This window comes from Cetorhinus maximus, chromosome 17 (assembly GCF_964194155.1).
Source record: "Cetorhinus maximus chromosome 17, sCetMax3.hap1.1, whole genome shotgun sequence".
Taxonomy (NCBI): Eukaryota; Metazoa; Chordata; class Chondrichthyes; order Lamniformes; family Cetorhinidae; genus Cetorhinus; species Cetorhinus maximus.
The window spans coordinates 20,140,831-20,149,502 of NC_135895.1; the positions used below are offsets into that span (position 1 = coordinate 20,140,831).

Here is an 8,672-nt window from a genome sequence, read left to right on the forward strand (position 1 = left end):
TCTTCTACTAGGAGGACCTGGGCTGACATATGAGCAACTGATTTGGCTGCCCCTGCAACTGTCGAGCTTCCTCTGGGGTCCGTGAATGGTGCCTGCAGCTTGTCGCTACTGTCCTAATGAGGCTGTCAGACCAATTTATCGTGGTCCTGCCATTGCACTTACTAGTTTCCTGTATCATTCATTGTACGGGAATAGCACCCCAATTCCTGCACATTCTGTAATTTCTAAACTAACATTCTGAATTTAAATCACACACATGTATATCTTGAGTATTGCTGAAAAAAGAGACGTGTCAAAGCTTTTCGTCTTGCACTCATTAGAACACTACTATATCTACTCTTTTGCACATAGTTTATAATTTAGAGAATTACCTTTAGATATGTAGATTTAATCTGGAGCATTACCCCTTCACACGCCCAGCATTTCAAGAATGTAGAACCATTTCATATTACATTTTTCCACAAAACCAGGGGTTCAAAATACTCCCTGTACGATTCCAGAGAGCAAAAGGACTTTATTCACATGCGTATCTACACAATTCTTGCATTCCAATAGTTATTAAGCATTGTTTGAGCTATAATCTAGACTAAGCAGTGTGGCCTGCATCAGATTAACAAGAATTTGTGTCGAAGGCAGCCCATGCAAATTAAGAACTACTTGTTGAATTTAAAGAAAAGAAAACCACACTTTAGCTTACCTCAGATTGAGAACCGACATTTGAAAGTAATTTCCAACGGCAGCAAACCCCTCTTACGAGAATACATTTCCAAGCAAGTTCCTAATGATGCACATCTCGCCAGGAGCTGCTTCAAACTACACAGCTCAAATGTAATCTGATTGTTTTAATCCCCTTCTCAAAATGGAACATCTGTGGGAGAACAATGTGTGCAAGAAAAACTAGTTAATGTTGATTCGTTTTCTCCACTGGTTTGGTTGAAGTGAAAATCATTTGAACAAGTTACATATTTCACTGATTTTTGACGGAAACAATTGAAAGAAAAGCACGAAGTCAATTCACAGTGGGGTGCTTTGTTAATACGTGACCTACATTTTCGTGGTACTTTATGATGCCATCCTTATTAAACTGTAGCAAATCATATGCAAGGCTGTCATTATTAATTTGTCGAAGAAGATGCACTACAGTAAAACCCTCGACAGACTCAGTAACAGTGACAATTGAACACTAATAATATTCTTAGGCTAGCTATCAAAGTAGTACCTGCCCGTTAAATGCGACTACATTTATTTTCAGTTTGTTAAGGAGTTCCATATATTTCAATGCCACAAAAATATCTCGATATTGAATATAAAACAATGATCGTGATCATTTGAATCGTGTATAAATATTCACCTTATTCATTTTGCTGTTATTTCCAAATCGCAAACAAAACTACAGGTTGTTGTTTCAGTGCTGAGCAAGGTTGTTTGATATAATAGAATATTTCCTGCATGTATAAATATGATATCCTATTGTTATACATGGAAACAGACAAAAATAGACAGATTTCTGCTGTATTCTCCACCTATAAGTGGCTTTCCTTGACTGTTAGGTGTCCTTACATTGTTTGTTATGTCCCTGTAAAGCTCCTCAATCCTCAATCTGGTTCACTCCTGCAGAATGGCTGGAAGGACCAGAGGGAAAAAAAATGAAAGAGCAGATATTCCTAAGATTCAAAGAAAGATTATTATTGTTCATATTAAATACTTGCATGTTAGTATTAGTCTTAATAGTCTGCTGATCTACTGATCATGCAGGTAAACCAATCAATCTGATCATGTTTTACCACAGGGGCTCTGTTTTAAATTAAGTTTGCCTGTGCAAACATAGAAAATATGCACCAACAACAACTTATATTTATGTAGCACCTTTAACATAACGAAACATCCCAAGTCGCTTCACAGGAGCATTATAAAACAAAATATGATATTGATCCGCCTCAGGAGATATTAGGTCAGATGGCCAAAGCTTGGTGAAAGAGGTAGGTTTTCAGGAGTGTCATAAAGGAGGAAAGTGAGGTAGAGAGGCAGAGAGATGTAGGGAGGGTATTCTACAGCTTGTGTCCTGCCCAATGGAGGGCACGACCACCAATGGTGGAGTGATTAAAATTGGGGATGCACAAGAGGCCAGAATTAGAAGAACACGGGTATCTTGGAGGGTTCCAGGGCTGGAGGTGGTCACAGAGATGGGGAGGGGTAAGGCCATGGAGGGAATTGAAAATAAGGATGAGAACTTTAAAATCAAGACATGTTTGAATGGGAGCCAATATAGGTCAATGAGCACAGGGGTGGGTGATAGATAAACAGGATTCGCTATGAGTTAAGGCACTGGCAGGAGATATTTGCATGATCTCAAGATTATGGAGGGTAGAATGTGGGAGATCAGCCAGAGATGGATTGGCATAGTCTAGTCTAGAGGTAACAAAGACATGAGAGAGGGACGACGTAGGTATGGAAATCAGGCAGAAGGACTGTGATATAATTAAAGAAATTAGCATAGAAAGGGAGGGAGGAGATTCTAAGTGGTCTGGGGCAGGCTTAAAAGTAGGTAAATCTCCAGGCCCGAATGAAATGTATCCCAGGCTGTTGAGTGAGACAAGGGAGGAGATAGCAGGGGCACTGGCGATAATTTTCAATACCTCTCTGGCCACAGGAGAGGTGCCAGGGGACTGGAGGACAGCCAATGTGGTACCGTTATTCAAGAAGGGAGGAAGGGATAAACCAGGGAACTACAGGCCAGTCAGTCTAACCTCAGTGGTGGGGAAACTCTTAGAAGCAATTCTGAGGCACAGAATCTACACTTGGAGAGGCAGGGATTAATCAAGGACAGTCAGCATGGTTTTGTTAAGGGGAGGTCATGTCTGACTAATTTGAATTTTTCGAAGAGGTGACCAGGTGTGTAGATGAGGACAATGCATTTGACATAGTCTACTTGGACTTTAGCAAGGCTTTTGATAAGGTCCCACATGGGAGACTGATAATAAAGGTAAGAGCCCATGAAATCCAAGGCAATTTGGCAAATTGGATCCAGAATTGGCTGAGTGGCAGGAAGCAGAGGGTGATGGTCGAGGGGTGTTTTTGTGACTGGGTGCCTGTGTCCAGTGGGGTTCCACAGGGATTGATGTTGGGTCCCTTGCTGTTTGTGGTATATATAAACAATTTAGACTTGAATGTAGGAGGGTTGATCAGTAAGTTCGCAGATGACACGAAAATTGCTGGGGTGGTAAATAGTGAGGAGGATAGCCTTAGATTACTGGAGGATATAGACGGGCTGGTCAGATGGGCTGATCAGTGGCAAATGGAATTTAATCCAGATAAGTGTGAGGTGATGCACTTGGGCAGGACAAACAAGGCGTGGGAATACACAATGAATGGTAGGACCCTGGGAAGTACCAAGGATCAGAGGGACCTTGGTGTGCACCTCCACTGGTCCCTTAAGGTAGCGGGACAGGTAGATAAGGTGGTTAAGAAGGCATATGGGACACTGAACTTAATTAGCCGAGGCATAGAATATAAGAGCAGAGAGTTATGATAGAACTGTATAAAATGCTGGTTAGGCCACAGCTAAAGTATTGTGTGCAGTCCTGGAATCCACATTATAGGAAGGATGTGGATGCACTAGAGAGAGTGCAGAGGAGATTTACCAGGATGTTGCCTGGGCTGGAGAGTTTTAGTTATGAGGAGAGATTGGATAGACTGGGGTTATTTTCCTTGGAGCATAGGAGATTGAGGGGGGACATGATTGAGGTGTATAAAATTATGAGGAGCATAGATGGGGTAGACAGGAAGGAACTTTTCCCCTTGGTGGAGGGATCAATAACCAGGGGGCATAGATTTAAGGTAAGGGGCAGGAGGTTTAGAGGGGATGTGAGGTAGAATTTTTTCACCCAGAGGGTGATGGGAATCTGGAACTCACTGCCTGAAAGGGTGGTAGAGGCAGAAACCCTCATAATATTTAAGAAGTATTTGGATGTGCACTTGCGATGCCATGGCATACAAGGCCATGGGCCTAGTGCTGGAAAAAGGGATTAGAATAGTTAGGTACTTGTTTGACCGGTGCAGACTCGATGGGCCAAAAGGCCTTTTTCTGTGCTGTAGACCTCTATGACTCTATAAATGATGGTTTCAGCAGCAGATGAGCTGAGACAGGGATGAAGTCTGGGCATCATTACAGAGGTGGAAATAGTGTCATCTTAGTGATGACATGAATATGAGGTTGGTAGCTCATCCCAGGATCAGAGTAATTTCACAAAAAATGCATTAGGTAGGTGTGTAGGCTACAGGCAAAGGTTTATAGATCTCATACACAAAGTTGCTAATATTTCTATAAAACAAGTCAAGCCCACTCCTGCTTTGAAATCCAGATTGTTGAATATTAATACTTGTATGAAAAAAAATTCAGAAAGCATCCCAAACCACTTAGCTCTGTAATCACTGTCATTGTGTTGGTAAAGGATTAGAGTTTCAATTAAAATGGTAGATAAAGGAATTTCAGTGTTAATATGAGAACTGTTGATTTTCAAGATACTCATATCCATTACCTACAAAAACATTTGAAATCCACACAGTCTATAGACGTTACAAACTTTTGTTCCCGATATCACTGGTCTGCTCTCCAGCATGTCATATGATCAGCAATTTATCCTAACTGTTCAATATCTACTATTGTGATAACATGAACCAAGGCTGCAAAAATAAAAGCCTTCTGTTATGTGCATTGGGCGCTGCAATCTGACATGTGCATTTTTAGTGATTTATGTACCTGTACTCCCAAATCTCTTCTATTTCAATTAGTTTCTTGCCTTCTAAGGAATAAATGATCTACTCCTTCCACCAGAATGAACCTCCTTCTTTTTAGGCAGTCCCTTGGGATTGAGGATGACTTGCTTCAACTCTGGTTCGATGGGTTCTGAGTTGGCTGATAAATCCAATGTATGATCTGCAGACTCTGCCACATGCGGGGCTGGTGGTGCTTGAAGGGTTGGGTCGATGAATTGTTTGGAGTTTTGTGAGCTCCCGCTCATGTCTCAACTTCAGCTCTGCATGTTCCCAATGAAGTCTCTCAGTGTGTTCAGTGCCTTCCCAGAGGACCCTTCTACATTTCGGTTGGTCACAAGCCAGAGACTCTCATGAGCTAGCAGGGATGTTTGACCTCCTTAGGGATGCTTTCAGAACATCCTCATTTTCTGATTATTCCTGATTTGGCATACAGTAGCAAATTGGTGATATTTACAATGGTACAACATCTTAGTACCAAACTTACTGGAAGCAAGTGCTTTAATGAAATAAAAACAGAAAATATTGGTAATACTCAGTATCTGCGGAGAAAGAAGCCGAATTGATGTTTCAGGTCAATGATTTTCCATCAGAAGTGGAATTAGTTAGAAATGTCATAGGTTTTGAGCAAGTGAAAGAGAGAAGGATGGGAAAAACAAAAGGGAAGGTGTAAGATAGGAGCAAAAAACTGCGGATGCTGGAAATCCAAAACAAAAACAAAAATACCTGGAGAAACTCAGCAGGTCTGGCAGCATCTGCAGAGAGGAGCACAGTTAACGTTTCGAGTCCAAATGACCCTTCAACAGAACTAAGTAAAAATAGAAGAGAGGTGAAATATAAGCTGGTTTAAGGGGGGGTGGGACAAGTAGAGCTGGACAAAGGGCCAGTGATAGGTGGAGATAACCCGTGCAACCGCAGAAGGTGTAACGCCTGCCCCTTCACTTCTCCTCTCCTCACCATCCAAGGGCCCAAACACTCCTTCCAAGTGAAGCAGCATTTCACTTGCACTTCCCTCAATTCAGTCTACTGCATTCGTTGCTCCCAATGCGGTTTCCTCTACATTGGAGAGACCAAACACAGACTGGGTGACCACTTTGCAGAACACCTTCGATCTGTCCGCAAGAATGATCCAGACCTCCCTGTCGCTTGCCATTTCAACACTCCACCCTGCTCTCATGCCCACATGTCCATCCTTGGCCTGCTGCAATGTTCCAGTGAAGCTCAATGCAAACTGGAGGAACAGCACCTCATCTTCCGACTAGGCACTTTGCAGCCTTCCGGACTGAATATTGAGTTCAACAATTTTAGATCATGAACTCTCTTATCCATCCCCACCCCCTTTCCGATTCCCGCTCCTTTTTTTTCCAATAATTTATATATATTTTTCTTTTCCCACCTATTTCCATTATTTTTAAATGTATTTCCATCCATTGTTTTATCTCTACCTTTTAGCCCTTTTCGATTCCTTCACCCCACCCCACCCCCACTAGGGCTATCTGTACCTTGCTTGTCCTGCTTTCTACTCTTAATTAGCACATTCCTTAGATAATATCACCACCTTTAACACCTCTTTATCCTTTTGTCTGTGACATCTTTTGGTTATCTCCACCTATCACTGGCCCTTTATCCAGCTCTACTTGTCCCCCCCCTCCCCCCTTAAACCAGCTTATATTTCACCTCTCTTCTATTTTTACTTAGTTCTGTTGAAGGGTCATTCAGACTTGAAACGTTAACTGTGCTCCTCTCCGCAGATGCTGCCAGACCTGCTGAGTTTTTCCAGGTATTTTTGTTTTTGTTGTGTAAGATAGGGTTGAGGGCAGGACAAATAGATGACAAAAGGTTTGATGGTGCAAGGTCAAAGGAAATGGTAATGAGACAAGTGAAGAAACAAAAATGTGTGAAAAACAGGTGTGAATGGCAGGATCCTGAATGGCTGCGGTTTGAAAGCAAACTATAGGAAATAAGAAAAAAACTATCTCCCTCTGAACTTGCCAGACTCATATGAATATATGTACGAATATATGGATTAGGAGCATAAATAGTCCACTCAGCCACTCGGGCCTAGTTTGCCAATGAATAAGATCATGGCTGATCTGATTGTAACCTCTACTCCACATTCCTGTCTACCCCCAATAACTTTTCACCCCCTTGCTTAACAAGAATCTATCTAACTTTGCCTTAAAAATATTCAAAGACTGCTTCCACTGCTGCCTTTTGAGGAAGAGAGTTGCGAAGACTCATGACCCTCTAAGAGAAAAAATTTCTCCTCATCTCTGCCTTAAATGAGCGACCCCTTATTTTTAAACAGTGATCCCTAGTTCTAGATTTTCCTACAAGAGGAAACATCCTCTCCACATCCACCCTGTCGAGACCCCTCAGGATCTTAAAGTTTCAATCCAGTTGCCTCTTACTCTTCTAATCTCCATCGGATACAAACCTAGCTTGTCCAACCTTTCCTTATAAGACAACCAGCTCATTCCTGGTATTAATCTAGTAAACCTTCTCTGAACTGCTTCTAACGCATTTTTACATCCTTCCTCAAATAAAGAGACCAATACTGTACACTCCAGATGTGGTCTCACCAGTGCCCTGTACAACTGAAGCATAACCTCCCTACTTTTGTAATCAATTCGCCTCACAATAAAGGATAACATTCTATTAGCTCTCCTAATTATTTGCTGTACCTGCATACTAGTCTTTTGTGATTCATGCACTAGGACACCCAGATCCCTCTAAATCTCAGAGCTCTGCAATCTCTCACCGTTTAGATAATATGCTTTTTTATTCTTCCTGCCAAAATGAACAATTTCGCATTTGCCCACATATACTCCATTTGCCAGATCTTTGCCCACTAACTTAACCTATCTGTGTACTTTGTAGCCTCCTTTTGTCCCCTTCACAACTTACTTTCCTACCTATCTTTGTGTCATCAGCAAATTTAGCAACATACCTTCAGTCCCTTGATCCAAGTCATTTATATAAATTGTAAAAATTTGAGGCCTCAGCACTGTTCCCTATGGCGCACTAGTTACATTCTGCCAACCAGAAAAAGACCCATTTATGCCAATTCCCTGTTTCCTGTTAGCCACCCGAACTTCTAACCATGAAAATGTGATACACCCTACACCATGGGCAGGATATTACTTCCCGTGGATGCGTGTGCGCCCGGCCTGATCGGGCGTAAAAAAGCGCGCGATGACGTCGGATGAGTGTCCCAAAGTTATCGTGCACTTGCGCGATACTTTGGTTGGTGGGCGCCAGCGGGTGCCGAAGCCGTTCCCACCATTAATTAACAGGCCATTTAAGGCCATTAAAAAGCCAATTGACACCGATTTTTCATTGCCCATTCAATTTCGCGCTCGTTGCACGGGCAAAACGGGCAGGCGGCCAGCTGATATTTTCAAAAACCTCATCCACGGGCACGATAAAAGGGTCAGCCGCATTGCCAGTGTGAGTTGTGGGGAGTTTGGTACATAGTTTGCTGCTGGTCACTTATTGGTATTTGGCAGCTTCATCTCTGTTCGGGGCTTTATTCTTAGCATTTCCAGGCTTCAGTTCAGGACACCTTGGTGCCTCCAAGGCTCCTGGAGGATTCTGACCGTATGGGCCCTTCCAGGTATCAACAACCTTCTGTTGTCCTGGTAATGGCGACTGTGGTCTCTACTGGAGGCACCTCCTCTGAGCAGGAAGAAAGGGGCTGAAGGGAGAGGAGGCCGGGTGTCCCAATGCAGTTTCCAGGGGAGCGACCTGTGGGAGGAGAGACGCAGGCACAAGGGGTGCAGGGCCAGCAGGAAGTCCAAAGTGGAAGGGGCCGCAGAAGATGCCACCAACCTGCTGCCATGGTTCACAGGCGGCGATGCAGCTACCTCAATATGTCTGAGGTGCAATGCCGGAGGAGG

At 43.0% G+C, this 8,672-nt stretch overlaps 1 protein-coding gene across 1 annotated transcript in view; it reads right to left on the minus strand.

Moving 5' to 3' along the window:
- Positions 1–832, minus strand: part of abca4b (ATP-binding cassette, sub-family A (ABC1), member 4b) — a 134,600-nt gene extending 133,768 nt beyond the window's left edge. The window contains exon 1 of the mRNA XM_078560822.1: positions 698–832. The gene's annotated coding sequence lies outside the window, so the exon portion shown is untranslated. The remainder of the gene's footprint in view (positions 1–697) is intronic.
- Positions 833–8,672: the final 7,840 nt, after the last annotated feature.